The sequence below is a fragment of the Bombina bombina genome, chromosome 6, assembly GCF_027579735.1.
Source record: "Bombina bombina isolate aBomBom1 chromosome 6, aBomBom1.pri, whole genome shotgun sequence".
NCBI lineage: Eukaryota > Metazoa > Chordata > Amphibia > Anura > Bombinatoridae > Bombina > Bombina bombina.
The window spans coordinates 162,158,915-162,176,664 of NC_069504.1; positions in this window are offsets into that span (position 1 = coordinate 162,158,915).

Here is a 17,750-nt window from a genome sequence, read left to right on the forward strand (position 1 = left end):
CTCACATATTCTTTTCCTTTGGAGTGCGTTTGTTTGATCATGTTTGAATATATTTCATGCTAAGCTGTGGGTAGCAACTATGTTATGCATTTTTTTTTAATCTAGAAAAATGTGTAAATGAAAAGTTTACGCATTAAACTGTTCATGCACATTCTATAGTAAGCCAAAGTAAAATTACTTTCTCAATAAATTAATTCAAAGAAACACTGACTAATGTGTTATGTCTACAGAAACACTCATCTTTATGGCAAATAAACAGAATTTTTATAATATGATTTCTATGCAGTGTTATCTGCATTTTTTATCTGTAAATAAAAATTTTCTCAAAGTTTGAATTTTTTTTCTTATTGATGTGTGCCAGAAGTCTGTAGTAATGAGTAACATGGTTCAGGATTATTCTGTAGTTTTCCTTTCCGCTTGCTCTGCATGGTACCATGACCCCCAGGGGGAAGAAGGCATGATTGTGCAATCTCAGAGCAGGGTTTAAATAACCCAGGGACAGAGCTCTGGTGGTCCCAAATGGCGTTTTGGTGTCCTAGGTGTGGAGTTATAAAATATAATTAAAGGGACATTCAAAATTAAACTTTCATTATTCACATAGAGCATGCAATTTTAAACAGCTTTCCAATTTACTTCCATTAACTAAATGTGCAGTCTTTTTATATTTAAATTTTTGAGTCACCAGCTCTTTCTGAGCATATGCAAGAATTCACAGAATAAACGTATATGCATTTGGGATTGGCTAATAGCTGTCACATGGTACGTGTATGCATTTGTGATTGGCTGATGGCTGTTACATGGTACAAGGGAAGTGGAAATAGGCATAACTTTTAAAATTATCAGAAAAAAATCTGCTATTCATTTGAAGTTCAGACAATGGGGCCAATTTATCAATGTCTGGCAGACATGATACACTGTAGAGTATCATGTCCGCCAGACATCGCTGAATGCTGACAGGATACGCTGTCGGCATTTAACATTGCACAAGCAGTTCTGGTGAACTGCTTGTGCAATGCCGGCCCCAATCGGCCGCTAACAGGGGGTGTCAATTAACCCACTCATATTTGATCGTGCGGATTGATGTCCGCAGCCTCAGAGGCAGCATACAATTTAAGGAGCATCGGTCTTAAGACCGCTGCTTCTTAATTCCTGTTTCCGGCGAGCCTGAAGGCTCACAGGAAAACAGGGGTATTTGGCCCCATTCAGGCCATGATAAATCGGCCCCTAAGTGCTATTGCATTGTCTTGTTACCTTGCATTTGTTGAGTATGCACATCCACTGTGTTTACTGGTCCTTTAATAAAAGATAGTATTAGAATAAGGATTTATATTGGTTAGGATTTAGTTAGCAATGGGTTAAATCATTTGAAGGACATTACATTTAGAATAGTCACATTCAGAACAGTTGCTCATGTTAACCAAAAAAACTATTTAGTGCTAGATAGGGAAAAAGTTATTTTTAATTACTATTAAAGGGACAGTCTACACCAGAAGTTTTATTGTTTAAAAAGATAGATAATCCCTTTATTACCCATGCCCCAGTTTTGCATAACCAACACTGTTATATTATTATACTTTTTACCACTTTGATTGCCTTGTATCTAATCCTCTGCACACTGCCCTTTATTTCAGTTCTTTTGACAAACTTGCATTTTAGCCAATCAGTGCTGACTCTTAGTTAACTCCACGGGTGTGAGCACAATGTTATCTATATGGCACACATGAACTAACGCCCTCTTGTTGTGAAAAAAAATAAAAATGCATTCAGATAAGAGGCGGCCTTCAAGGGCTAAAATATGTGCATGTGAGCTTCATAGGTTTAGCTTCAACTAAGAATACCAAGAGAACAAAGCAAAATGTATGACAAAAGTAAATTGGAAAGTTGTTTAAAATGACATGCCCTATCTAAATAATGAAAGTTTATTTTTGACTAGACTGTCCCTTTAAGTAGAAATGGAACTGTACTTTAGTAAAGTTAAAATAGAATGATCTATACGTCAGCCAAATTCATGAAGTCTTATAAGGATGTTAAGAGATATATAATTAGCCTTTCCCTTATTGTATGGACTAAGCTGATTAGTTTAAGATGTACATAAATACAGTGAACTGGAACTAAAATGTTACCCTCTGATCTCAGGTTTTGTATTGATTCTTACTTATGATAATTAATAAATAGATTTGTGTCAACTAATAATCGATAGTTATAAATATTATTTAATCTGTTAGATAACCCAGATTGAATGTTGCCTGTAGTTAGTAAATTCTAGCCGAGGCATAAAATACTTATAATAAGTAAAAATCCTTACTGCATCTCTCTTTTTCTCCCTCTGCGAGATCATACATCTGTTGCTAATCACTCATTAGTGACAGCCCCTAGGCTCTAACTACGACACTAGGAGCAGACCCTGAAAGGGATTTTAAGAGCCCAGTGTTGGGGTTTGGGGATTCTTGAACAGGTTTAGATGGAGTTCATAAACAGAAGCAATATAAACACTATAGTAGTGATTCTGAAAGGAGAGTAATTATTATACAATGTAAAAGAAATTGCATATAGACAGAAAAAACAGAGACAGACAGACAGACAGATAGATTTATCTATTGGGAAAGTAACAGGAGTACCTATGTGAGCATGATTGATCCATTGCATAGAAGATGATAAGAAAAACTACATTATTTCTACTAGTGGAAAGTGATACCCCCACAAACATAAAGGCAAAAGTTTTATTCACAAATATAATACATTTATAAAAATGCCCTATTTTATATGAAACAAAGAAAAATGCAGCATTTTTTTATTTTATATACATTTTTGATTGAATTAGCCTATAAAGACAGAGAAATTGTTAGAAAAAGCAAAAGTACTAATGGCACTGCTGATATTTGCTGATTAGGGTAGCCTATTATCCACTGGGAGTATTAGTAAAACGTGTACGTTATATATGGTTAATCCAGATTCACTATTTTACAAATTGGCTGAGGTGCTGTGTACTGGTACATTTAGAAGAACAATATCAATCCGAGGATTGAAGAGTTGTACACCTGAGTAGCACTCATCCCCTAATCAAAAGATACAGATGTTCTAGGAGAGGAAGTGCAGAGAAATTAGGTTTAAAATATAACCTTTATTAGGTATTTTTAAAAAAGGCAAAACAATAGAAAACCACACACACACAATGATTAAAAACACAGAGTTTGGTCTGAAAAATATAGAATCAATATTCACAAAATGTGGAAAGTGGTTGTATATCACGTTGAATCAAATAAACTTAGTCAGGGTGATACGCCAGGGAAAACTCAGTAAATTTGTAATGATCATGGACTCATAAGGATTAAGTGATGTATATTGAGCTGATACTGCTCTTATATCCACTATAGTGTGGCTGTGTGATCACTGAAATTCGTGGACTCAGTTCAATGATAGTGCTTGGTGTTCTATGACCAGCTATAGTGATGTTTAAATATAAAGTATTATCATATATGTTGTTGCTCAAGGATTCTGTTTCCTCTCATAAACATCAGAGGGGTTGCAGTTATATCTTGTTGATCTTTAATTCTGTTCAATACTACAGTATAACTATATAGTAACTGTGGTTCATAGACTTGGTTCAATGATAGTCCTTTGTGTTATATGTACAGATATAATGATATTTAGATGTGAGATATTGTCACATATATGGTAGATCAAAGATTCTATTTCCTCTTAACATAATCTGGGGGGTACAGTTATACCTTATTGACCTCTGGTTCTGTTCAAGTGTCAATTATTTATCAACTAGGGGTTAATTTTATACTTGACAGGAGCGAAGGGATTAAAGATTAAAGGTACTGTTAGTGTATAGCCCCACTGATCCGTTATAGCGTCAGATCCGCAATTGATAAATACATCTTCTAGTGTTACCTGTATCTAAGATATTAAAGGGACAGTCTAGGCCAAAATAAACTTTCATGATTCAGATAGAGCATGTAATTTTAAACAATTTTAAAATTTACTTTTATCACCAATTTTGCTTTGTTCTCTTGGTATACTTAGTTGAAAGCTTAACCTAGGAGGTTCATATGCTAATTTCTTAGACCTTGAAGCCCTCCTCTTTCAGATTGCATTTTAACAGTTTTTCACCACTAGAGGGTGTTAGTTCACATATTTTATATAGATAACTGTGCTCGTGCACGTGAAGTTATCTGGGAGCAGGCACTGATTGGCTAGACTGCAAGTATGTCAAAAGAACTGAAAAAAGGGGCAGTTTGCAGAGGCTTAGATACAAGATAATCACAGAGGTTAAAAGTATATTATTATAACTGTGGTGTTTATGCAAAACTGGGAAATGGATAATTAAAGGGATTATCTATCTTTTAAAACAATAAAAATTCTGGTGTAGACTGTCCCTTTTACTACATAGTCCTAAATCATTTAGATTAAGAGGCTAAGGCCTCTAGTTATCAACGTGTCTACCTCAAATACGCTGGAATTCCGCAGCGTATTTGTGGCGAGGCTGATTCGCCTTAGTTATCAAGCCCTAGACACCGGCAAAAGTAGAATTTAGTGACGTAAGCTTCGATCCGCCGGACTCAGTCCGACACAGATCGATTCTTACGTCACTCCAGATGTTCCGCACAATCTGACTACTTTTGCTAGTTATCAAAAAACTAGCAGGTACGCTCGGCACTTTTCCGGCCCAGCGTACCTGGTTTTCAAACCGCCGCCCTGGAGGTGGCGGATCCCATAGGAATCAATGGGAGTCTGACCATAGCGAAAGTTCATGTTCGCTGCTGCCAGACATCCCATTGATTCCTATGGGAGCTGTCTACACCTAACACCCTAACATGTACCCCGAGTCTAAACACCCCTAATCTGCCCCCCCCTACACCGCCGCAACTAAATAAAATTATTACCCCCTAAACCGCCACTCCCGGACCCCGCCGCAACTATAATAAACTTATTACCTCCTAATCCGCCGCTCCCGGAGCCCACCGCCATTCTAATAAACTGATTAACCCCTAAATCGCCGCTCCCTGTCCCCGCCACAACTATAATATATGTATTAACCCCTAAACCGCCGCTCCCGGACCCCGCCGCAACCTATATTAAACTTATTAACCCCTAATCTGCCCCCCTACACCGTCGCCACCTTTAATAAATTTATTCACCCCTATCCTGCACCCCCCTACACCGCCGCCACTGTAATAAAATTATTAACCCCTAAACCTAAGTCTAACACTAACCCTAACACCCCCCTAACTTAAATATTAATTAAATACATCTAAATAAATTTAACGCTTATTAAATTAATTATTCCTATTTAAAAATAAATACTTACCTGTAAAATAAACCCTAAGATAGCTACAATGTAATTAATAATTACATTGTAGCTATTGTAGGATTTATATTTATTTTACAGGTAACTTTGTATTTATTTTAGCTAGTTAGAATAGTTATTAAATAGTTATTAACTATTTAATAACTACCTAGCTAAAAGAAATACAAAATTACCTGTACAATAAATCCTAACCTAAGTTACAATTAAACCTAACACTACACTATCATTAAATTAATTAAATAAATTACATACAAATAACTACAATTAAATACAATTAAATAAACTAACTAAAGTACAAAAAAATAAAAAAGCTAAGTTACAAAAAATAAAAAAAATAAGTTACAAACATTTTAAAAATATTACAACAATTTTAAGCTACTTACACCTAATCTAAGCCCCCAAATAAAATAACAAAGCCCCCCAAAATAAAAAATGCCCTACCCTATTCTACATTAAAAAGTAAACAGCTCTTTTGCCTTACCAGCCCTTAAAAGGGCCTTTTGCGGGGCATGCCCCAAAGAAAACAGCTCTTTTGCCTGTAAAATAAAAATACAACCCCCCACAACATTAAAACCTACCACCCACACACCCCTACTCTAACCCACCCAAACCCCCCTTAAAAAAACCTAACACTACCCCCCTAAAGATCTTCCTACCTTGAGTCGTCTTCACTCAGCCGAGCCGAATTCTTCATCCAATCCGGGCGATGTCTTCATCCAAGCGGGGGCTGAAGAGGTCCATCATCCGGCTGAAGTCTTCATCTAAGCGGGGGCTGAAGAGGTCCATCATCCGGCTGAAGTCTTCATCCAAGCGAGGGCTGAAGAGGTCTTCCATCCGGCTGAAGTCTTCTATCAAGCGGCATCTTCAATCTTCTTTCTTCCGGCTCCATCTTCATCCCGCCGACGCGGAACATCCTTCCTCCACGACGAACTCCCGACGAATAAATTAAATGACGTCATCCAAGATGGCGTCCCTCGAATTCTGATTGGCTGATAGGATTCTATCAGCCAATCGGAATTAAGGTAGGAATAATCTGATTGGCTGATGGAATCAGCCAATCAGATTCAAGTTCAATCTGATTGGCTGATCCAATCAGCCAATCAGATTGAGCTCGCATTCTATTGGCTGATCGGAACAGCCAATAGATGTATTTAATTAATATTTAAGTTAGGGGGGTGTTAGGGTTAGTGTTAGACTTAGGTTTAGGGGTTAATAATTTTATTACAGTGGCGGCGGTGTAGGGGGGGCAGGATAGGGGTTAATAAATTTATTATAGGTGGCGACGGTGTAGGGGGGGCAGATTAGGGGTTAATAAGTTTAATATAGGTTGCGGCGGGGTCCGGGAGCGGCGGTTTAGGGGTTAAACTATTTATTTAGTTGCGGCGAGGTCCGGGATCCGCAGGATAGGGGTTAATAACTTTATTATAGGTGGCGGCGGTATAGGGGGGCAGGATAGGGGTTAATAGGTATAATGTAGGTGGCGGCGGTGTCCGGGAGCGGCAGTTTAGGGGTTAATACATTTATTTTAGTTGCGGCGGGGTCTAGGAGCGGCGGTTTAAGGGTTAATAACTTTATTTAGTTGCGGGGGGCTCCGGGGGTGCCGGTATAGGGGGTAGAACAGTGTAGTTTAGTGTGGGTGCTTAGTGACAGGCTAGCAATAAAGCTGTAAAATAAAAATACAACCCCCCACAACATTAAAACCTACCACCCACACACCCCTACTCTAACCCACCCAAACCCCCCTTAAAAAAACCTAACACTACCCCCCTAAAGATCTTCCTACCTTGAGTCGTCTTCACTCAGCCGAGCCGAATTCTTCATCCAATCCGGGCGATGTCTTCATCCAAGCGGGGGCTGAAGAGGTCCATCATCCGGCTGAAGTCTTCATCTAAGCGGGGGCTGAAGAGGTCCATCATCCGGCTGAAGTCTTCATCCAAGCGAGGGCTGAAGAGGTCTTCCATCCGGCTGAAGTCTTCTATCAAGCGGCATCTTCAATCATCTTTCTTCCGGCTCCATCTTCATCCCGCCGACGCGGAACATCCTTCCTCCACGACGAACTCCCGACGAATAAATTAAATGACGTCATCCAAGATGGCGTCCCTCGAATTCTGATTGGCTGATAGGATTCTATCAGCCAATCGGAATTAAGGTAGGAATAATCTGATTGGCTGATGGAATCAGCCAATCAGATTCAAGTTCAATCCGATTGGCTGATCCAATCAGCCAATCAGATTGAGCTCGCATTCTATTGGCTGATCGGAACAGCCAATAGATGTATTTAATTAATACATCTGTTAGGGGGGTGTTAGGGTTAGTGTTAGACTTAGGTTTAGGGGTTAATAATTTTATTACAGTGGCGGCGGTGTAGGGGGGGCAGGATAGGGGTTAATAAATTTATTATAGGTGGCGACGCTGTAGGGGGGGCAGATTAGGGGTTAATAAGTTTAATATAGGTTGCGGCGGGGTCCGGGAGCGGCGGTTTAGGGGTTAAACTATTTATTTAGTTGCGGCGAGGTCCGGGATCCGCAGGATAGGGGTTAATAACTTTATTATAGGTGGCGGCGGTATAGGGGGGCAGGATAGGGGTTAATAGGTATAATGTAGGTGGCGGCGGTGTCCGGGAGCGGCAGTTTAGGGGTTAATACATTTATTTTAGTTGCGGCGGGGTCTAGGAGCGGCGGTTTAAGGGTTAATAACTTTATTTAGTTGCGGGGGGCTCCGGGGGTGCCGGTATAGGGGGTAGAACAGTGTAGTTTAGTGTGGGTGCTTAGTGACAGGCTAGCAATAAAGCTGGGAAAAAGCCGAAGAGCAGCGAGATCGGATGAGTGATAACTCTCACAGTCCGCTGCTCATCGCCCCGTACTTGGTGCGCGACTTTTTGACAGCTGTATTTATAACTTAGGCGAAATTTTGAAGGTCCGCGGCGGCGATGGTAGGCGAGCTTAGGCGGGCGTATTGAACCGGCAATGGCAGGTAAAGTAGACGGCTTGATAACTAGAGGCCTAAGTGTTGTCAGAAACAGTTTTGAAAACCACGTGCCTAGATATAAGGGCTTATTGATCCAAATCACAGGAAAGTGTTAAATGAACTTTATATGTTCAAAAATAGTTCAATGCCTACTTGTAGAACCAGGCAGCAAGCTTAAGTAACAATGAACTGTGTCTTATGATGTCTAGGGTAGCTGGCTTTTCAGTGGGGCTATACACTAACAGTACCTTTAATCTTTAACCCCTTCGCTCCTGTCAAGTATAAAATTAACCCCTAGTTGATAAATAATTGACACTTGAACAGAACCAGAGGTCAATAAGGTATAACTGTACCCCCCAGATTATGTTAAGAGGAAATAGAATCTTTGATCTACCATATATGTGACAATATCTCACATCTAAATATCATTATATCTGTACATATAACACAAAGGACTATCATTGAACCAAGTCTATGAACCACAGTTACTATATAGTTATACTGTAGTATTGAACAGAATTAAAGATCAACAAGATATAACTGCAACCCCTCTGATCTTTATGAGAGGAAACAGAATCCTTGAGCAACAACATATATGATAATACTTTATATTTAAACATCACTATAGCTGGTCATAGAACACCAAGCACTATCATTGAACTGAGTCCACGAATTACAGTGATCACACAGCCACACTATAGTGGATATAAGAGCAGTATCAGCTCAATATACATCACTTAATCCTTATGAGTCCATGATCATTACAAATTTACTGAGTTTTCCCTGGCGTATCACCCTGACTAAGTTTATTTGATTCAACGTGATATACAACCACTTTCCACATTTTGTGAATATTGATTCTATATTTTTCAGACCAAACTCTGGCCTAGATTTAGAGTTTGGCGTTAGCCGTGAAAACCAGCGTTAGAGGCTCCTAACGCTGGTTTTAGGCTACCGCCGGTATTTGGAGTCACTCAAAATAGGGTCTAATGCTCACTTTCCAGCCGCGACTTTTCCATACCGCAGATCCCCTTACGTCAATTGCGTATCCTATCTTTTCAATGGGATTTCTCTAACTCCGGTATTTAGAGTCGTTTCTGAAGTGAGCGTTAGACATCTAACGACAAAACTCCAGCCGCAGGAAAAAAGTCAGTAGTTAAGAGCTTTCTGGGCTAACGCCGGTTTATAAAGCTCTTAACTACTGTGCTCTAAAGTACACTAACACCCATAAACTACCTATGTACCCCTAAACCGAGGTCCCCCCTCATCGCCGACACTCGGAAAAAAAATTTCACCCCTAATCTGCCGACCACCACCTACGTTATCCTTATGTACCCCTAATCTGCTGCCCCTAACACCGCCGACCCCTGTATTATATTTATGAACCCCTAATCTGCCCCCCTCAACGTCGCCTCCACCTGCCTACACTTATTAACCCCTAATCTGCCGACCGCAAAGCGCCGCCACCTACGTTATCCTTATGTACCCCTAATCTGCTGCCCCTAACACCGCCGACCCCTATATCATATTTATTAACCCCTAATCTGCCCCCCACAACGTCGCCTCCACCAGCCTACACTTATTAACCCCTAATCCTCCGACCGGACCTGAGCGCTACTATAATAAAGTTATTAACCCCTAATCCGCCTCACTAACCCTATCATAAATAGTATTAACCCCTAATCTGCCCTCCCTAACATCGCCGACACCTAACTTCAATTATTAACCCCTAATCTGCCGACCGAATCTCGCCGCTATTCTAATAAATGTATTAACCCCTAAAGCTAAGTCTAACCCTAATACTAACACCCCCCTAAGTTAAATCTAATTTAAATCTAACGAAATTAATTATCTCTTATTAAATAAATTATTCCTATTTAAAGCTAAATACTTACCTGTAAAATAAATCCTAATATAGCTACAATATAAATTATAATTATATTATAGCTATTTTAGGATTTATATTTATTTTACAGGTAACTTTGTATTTATTTTAACCAGGTACAATAGCTATTAAATAGTTAAGAACTATTTAATAGCTAAAATAGTTAAAATAATTACAAATTTACCTGTAAAATAAATCCTAACCTAAGTTACAAATAAACCTAACACTAGACTATCAATAAATTAATTAAATAAACTACCTACAATTACCTACAATTAACCTAACACTACACTATCAATAAATTAATTAAATACAATTGCTACAAAGAAATACAATTAAATAAACTAGCTAAAGTACAAAAAATAAAAAAGAACTAAGTTACAAAAAATTAAAAAATATTTACAAACATAAGAAAAATATTACAACAATTTTAAACTAATTACACCTACTCTAAGCCCCCTAATAAAATAACAAAGCCCCCCAAAATAAAAAAAATGCCCTACCCTATTCTAAATTACTAAAGTTAAAAGCTCTTTAACCTTACCAGCCCTGAACAGGCCCCTTTGCGGGGCATGCCCCAAGAAATTCAGCTCTTTTGCCTGTAAAAAAAACATACAATACCCCCCCAACATTACAACCCACCACCCACATACCCCTAATCTAACCCAAACCCCCCTTAAATAAACCTAACACTAAGCCCCTGAAGATCATCCTACCTTGTCTTCACCATACCAGGTTCACCGATCGGTCCAGAAGAGCTCCTCCGATGTCCTGATCCAAGCCCAAGCGGGGGGCTGAAGAGGTCCATGATCCGGCTGAAGTCTTCATCCAAGCGGGCCAGAAGAGGTCTTCCATCCGATTGAAGTCTTCATCCAAGCGGCATCCATCCGGAGCGAAGCGGCAGCATCCTGAAGACCTCCACCGCGGAACATCCATCCTGGCCGACGACTGAACGACGAATGACGGTTCCTTTAAATGACGTCATCCAAGATGGCGTCCCTCGAATTCCGATTGGCTGATAGGATTCTATCAGCCAATCGGAATTAAGGTAGGAATATTCTGATTGGCTGATAGAATCAGCCAATCAGAATCAAGTTCAATCCGATTGGCTGATCCGATCAGCCAATCAGATTGAGCTCGCATTCTATTGGCTGATCGGAACAGCCAATAGAATGCGAGCTCAATCTGATTGGCTGATCGGATCAGCCAATCGGATTGAACTTGATTCTGATTGGCTGATTCCATCAGCCAATCAGAATATTCCTACCTTAATTCCGATTGGCTGATAGAATCCTTTCAGCCAATCGGAATTCGAGGGACGCCATCTTGGATGACATCATTTAAAGGAACCGTCATTCGTCGTTCAGTCGTCGGCCAGGATGGATGTTCCGCGGTGGAGGTCTTCAGGATGCTGCCGCTTCGCTCCGGATGGATGCCGCTTGGATGAAGACTTCAATCGGATGGAAGACCTCTTCTAGCCCGCTTGGATGAAGACTTCAGCCGGATCATGGACCTCTTCAGCCCCCCGCTTGGGCTTGGATCAGGACATCGGAGGAGCTCTTCTGGACCGATCGGTGAACCTGGTATGGTGAAGACAAGGTAGGATGATCTTCAGGGGCTTAGTGTTAGGTTTATTTAAGGGGGGTTTGGGTTAGATTAGGGGTATGTGGGTGGTGGGTTGTAATGTTGGGGGGGGGGTATTGTATTTTTTCTTTTACAGGCAAAAGAGCTGAACTTCTTGGGGCATGCCCTGCAAAGGGCCCTGTTCAGGGCTGGTAAGGTAAAAGAGCTTTGAACTTTAGTAATTTAGAATAGGGTAGGGCATTTTTTTATTTTGGGGGGCTTTGTTATTTTATTAGGGGGCTTAGAGTAGGTGTAATTAGTTTAAAATTGTTGTAATATATTTCTAATGTTTGTAAATATTTTTTTATTTTTTGTAATTTAGTTCTTTTTTATTTTTTGTACTTTAGCTAGTTTATTTAATTGTATTTCTTTGTAGCAATTGTATTTAATTAATTTATTGATAGTGTAGTGTTAGGTTAATTGTAGGTAATTGTAGGTAGTTTATTTAATTAATTTATTGATAGTCTAGTGTTAGGTTTATTTGTAACTTAGGTTAGGATTTATTTTACAGGTAAATTTGTAATTATTTTAACTATTTTAGCTATTAAATAGTTCTTAACTATTTAATAGCTATTGTACCTGGTTAAAATAAATACAAAGTTACCTGTAAAATAAATATAAATCCTAAAATAGCTATAATATAATTATAATTTATATTGTAGCTATATTAGGATTTATTTTACAGGTAAATTTGTAATTATTTTAACTATTTTAGCTATTAAATAGTTCTTAACTATTTAATAGCTATTGTACCTGGTTAAAATAAATACAAAGTTACCTGTAAAATAAATATTAATCCTAAAATAGCTATAATATAATTATAATTTATATTGTAGCTATATTAGGGTTTATTTTACAGGTAAGTATTTAGCTTTAAATAGGAATAATTTATTTAATAAGAGATAATTAATTTCGTTAGATTTAAATTAGATTTAACTTAGGGGGGTGTTAGTATTAGGGTTAGACTTAGCTTTAGGGGTTAATACATTTATTAGAATAGCGGCGAGATTCGGTCGGCAGATTAGGGGTTAATAATTGAAGTTAGGTGTCGGCGATGTTAGGGAGGGCATATTAGGGGTTAATACTATTTATGATAGGATTAGTGAGGCGGATTAGGGGTTAATAACTTTATTATAGTAGCGCTCAGGTCCGGTCGGCAGATTAGGGGTTAATAAGTGTAGGCAGGTGGAGGCGACGTTGTGGGGGGCAGATTAGGGGTTAATAAATATAATATAGGGGTCGGCGGTGTTAGGGGCAGCAGATTAGGGGTACATAGGGATAATGTAAGTAGCGGTGGTTTACGGAGTGGCAGATTAGGGGTTAATAATAATATGCAGTGGTCAGCGATAGCGGGGGCGGCAGATTAGGGGTTAATAAGTGTAAGGTTAGGGATGTTTAGACTCGGGGTACATGTTAGAGTGTTAGGTGCAGACGTAGGAAGGGTTACCGCATAGCAAACAATGGGGCTGCGTTAGGAGCTGAACGCGGCTTTTTTGCAGGTGTTTGGTTTTTTTTCAGCTCAAACAGCCCCATTGTTTCCTATGGGAGAATCGTGCACGAGCACGTTTTTGAGGCTGGCCGCGTCCGTAAGCAACTCTGGTATCGAGAGTTGAAGCTGCGTTAAAAATGCTCTACGCTCCTTTTTTGGAGCCTAACGCAGCCTTTATGTGGACTCTCGATACCAGAGTTATTTTTATGGTGCGGCCAGAAAAAAGCCGGAGTTAGTTTTTCGGGTCGTTACCGACAAAACTCCAAATCTAGGCCTCTGTGTTTTTAATCATTGTGTGTGTATGGTTTTCTATTGTTTTTCCTTTTTTAAAAATACCTAATAAATTAAACCTAATTTCTCTGCACTTCCTCTCCTAGGACATCTGTATCTTGTCCATTCTAGCCACAGAGAAATTGTTAGCCTGAAAAAAGGACTAAGCAGAGGGCTATACTTAATTGAAATAATTGCAATATGTATATTTATTCATTTTAAAAGGATTTCACCTATTTTTAACTTACAGGGACACTGAACCCAATTTTTTTCTTTTGTGATTCAGATAGAACATGAAATTTTAAGCAATTTTTAATTTACTCCTATTATAAAATTTTCTTCATTCTCTTGGTATCTTAATTTGAAATGCAATAATGTAAGTTTAGATGCCGGCCCATTTTTGGTGAACAACCTTAGTTGTTCTTGCTGATTGGTGGATAAATTCATTCACCAATAAAAAGTGCTGTCCAGAGTTCAGAACCAAAATAAAAGCTTAGATGCCTTCTTTTTCAAATAAAGATAGCAAGAGAACGAAGACAAATTGATAATAGGAGTAAATTAGAAAGTTGCTTAAAATTGCATGCTCTATCTGAATCATGAAGGAAAAAAAATGGGTTCAGTGTCCCTTTAATGTGTGCAGGGTCTGTTACTTCCTGTCATAACCCCCCAAGGGGACTCTTGTCTCTACCAGAAGGCAATGAAGCAGTTGGTAGAAGACACATGCCAATATCTTGCCCATGCTCAGAAGAGGACTTTTGCTGCATCAATCATGTGATAGGATCCCTGAGGAGATCTTAAGTTTTATCATGGCAGCTCCCTTTCCTTCCTGTAGACATTGGCTACAATGAGAATTTCTAACTGCTATTTTTGCAAGAAAGGTAGTATTTTTTTTTTTTTTAAAATACAATACACTTCTACTAATCATCACTAGCTGACAAGGGCAACTGCCTCTACTTTATTTGTGGAGAGTGACATAAAAAATGTTGTTTTATTTTTTTCCAAACAAAAACTAAAATACATATTGAATTGTCCTCTTTCAGATTAAATGAAAAAGCTGACTACAATTTCTCTTTACACAGATGTATCAGGTATAGATATACAAAAAAAACAGACAACTCATCTTAAAATGTATATTGAAAACCAAATGAAAATATACTGCATACCTCTTCACAAAAAAAATGCAATATTATAAAATTGTATTGTCGTTTAACTTGAACACAGGGTATATTGCTCAAACTAAGGGGTTGATCACAATATTGCGCTTGTTTTTCAGCACATAATGATTTCTGAATGTCAACCGGTATTGTCAGGGTGTTTTTTCCAGTGATCACAATCCTAAAATGCATTTACCATTAATACTTTTCAAACTGGAAATTGTTACCTCCCAAAAAGAACACAAACATGTTATCTTTGTCATTAACCGCTTGCCTCTGCATGTCAACAATGGCATACCTCCCAACATTTCAAAATTCAAAAGAGGGACCCCCCTGCGGCAAAAATTTGAAATGTGGTGGGCAGGAGCGGGGCTTAAAAAAATAATAGGACCAAAGTAATATAAATAAAATTCTAAATAAAGTCATATCTTTTAATACTCTTAGGCAGCAAATCAAACACAAACTCAAACCACTGGTATAGCTATGTGAGCTCTGTATTTAATTAACCTTTACAGAGACAATGCTAAATATTTTTATCTTAATTGGACATTTAATAATAATAGATTCTTTAAAACTGCTCTCTGCATTCCACATTAATATTCTAGATGCTGGCCTTTAAAGTTAGCAAAAATGCACAGTAACACACTACATAGCATACACTTGCATATGCAGATACACACACATACTACATAGCATATACTTATACAGGCAGATACACACACACTACATAGCTTACACTTATACATACAGATACACACACACTACACAGCATACGCTTATACATGCAGATACACACACACACACTAGACAGCATACACTTATACATGCAGATACACACACTACATAGCATACACTTATACATGCAGATACACACTTATACATAAAGATACACACACACTACATAGTTTACACTTATACATGCAGATAAACACACACACACTACATTGCATACACTTACACATGCAGACACACACTACATATCATACACTTATACAGGCAGATACACACACACTACATAGCATTCACTTATACATACAGATACACACACACACTACATAACATACACTTATACATGCAGATACGCACACACACACTACATAGCATACACTTATACATGCAGATATGCACACACACACACACACTACATAGGTTACACTTATACATGCAGATACACACACACACACACTTCATAGCCTACACTTATACATACAGATACACACACACACTACACAGCTTACACTTATACATGCAGATACACACATACACTCACACACTTATAGATACAGATAGACACACACACACTACACAGCTTACACTTATACATGCAGATACACACACATACACACTTATAGATACAGATAGACACACACTACATCATATATGGGTATCTGTAACTCATTGTATGAGGTCCTGGGGTTGGCAAGCACATTAGCTAGCAGTCTGAGGCTGCCACTGTTCGTTACCCTGCTGTTAGAACTGCTCATCGTATAAAACTGAAGGCATGCTAGTATTATCACCAGGGGTTAGTCATCACTACCAGGGGTTAGAGGTCACCATTAGAGTTCAGAGGGTATACAGCCTTCTTACTCCTATTTAACCCACACACCATTCCTTTTCCACAAGGAATCTAACAGGTATATAACCCTGGAAGAGAAAAGCCAGCTGCTTCGGAGTATGGGCCCAATAGAATTAAAAAAAAATATATATATTTTTAAATGCATGGGGCAATGCGGGACAGATGGCTAGCAACCCAGGACATTGGGACAGACCCCTAAAATCGGGACTGTCCCGCGAAAATCGGGACAGTTGGGAGGTATGCAATGGGTCATCATGTAAACTGCTGCCTGTAAGTGCATGACAATCCGATCTCGTCATGAAGGGGAATCAATGATCAAAGCAGCGGATCAACAATTCCTCTGCACTATAGACCTAATTGTTGACCTACATGGGAGTGCTGGTGATATCACCATGAACATGCCTTGTGACATCACCAAGGGGGCGGGACTGCAAAATGACAGGCAGATAAGGGAGCTGGATGGGGGAGTTGCTGTTTAAACCCCTCTATCTCAGCTCCCTTACTAGCCACAGACCTCCAAGACCCATCATTTGAAATAGAATTGTGCTCTTAGAAATCCACAAGCAAATAGATTTAAAAAAATGTTCAAACAACAAAATATGGGAATTTGGTTGAGAATGGGACATTTTATGCTTTATAAAAATAAATCTGTTATGTCTAGAGACCCCTAATAAAGTTTTTTTTCTAGTAGACAAGTCTCTCTCTCAAAACAGATATGAATTTTGTCTGTATAAGCTGGTGATGTCTGTGGTAACAGTGATCACCTTGCAAGAAAAAAGTGCCTTTTATTTTTGTATAATATCCTCTAAAAGCCTGTATGGGCTTCTATTTTACATGTGGCTACCTTTGACGACAACTAGTAAGGTGATCACAGTAATAGCAGTGGTCACTTGGACATTTACAATATTATTTACCAAAATCGTAATAAAAATATATATATATTTTTTTACAGATTTCACACATGACGAGAATGTATCATCATGTAAACTCAAGCTACAAATCTTTGACAAGATATAAAGGGGGCGCTGTAAACACAATATTGGTGTAATGATAAAAAATCATTATGGATTTATAATTATAAAGAATTGACCAAAACATAATAAAATCAAACACAATAACCCTTAAGAGGTAAACAGAGCTCAGTCCAAGATAAAAAAGGAACAGTATCAGTTAGGACAGTTCATCATCTAATGCATCGTTTGCTGCTCTCCTCTTCGCACAGGTAGTGTAACAGATCTAGGAAGTCAAACAGACAAGGGAGGGGAGCCTCATGAGCGTATCAGTCAATCACAGAAAACAAGGGGTGTACAATGTTTCTCAAATGGTAACTTACATTTGCAAACAGCACTCTCATGTGCTGGTAGTCACAGGCTGATAAATTGAGGTGTTTCAGCTCATCTATACTCAGGCACCCGAATTCTCCAAGGATTCCACCAGAGTCTCCAACGGGTCTTGAGATTGTTGTTTAAAAA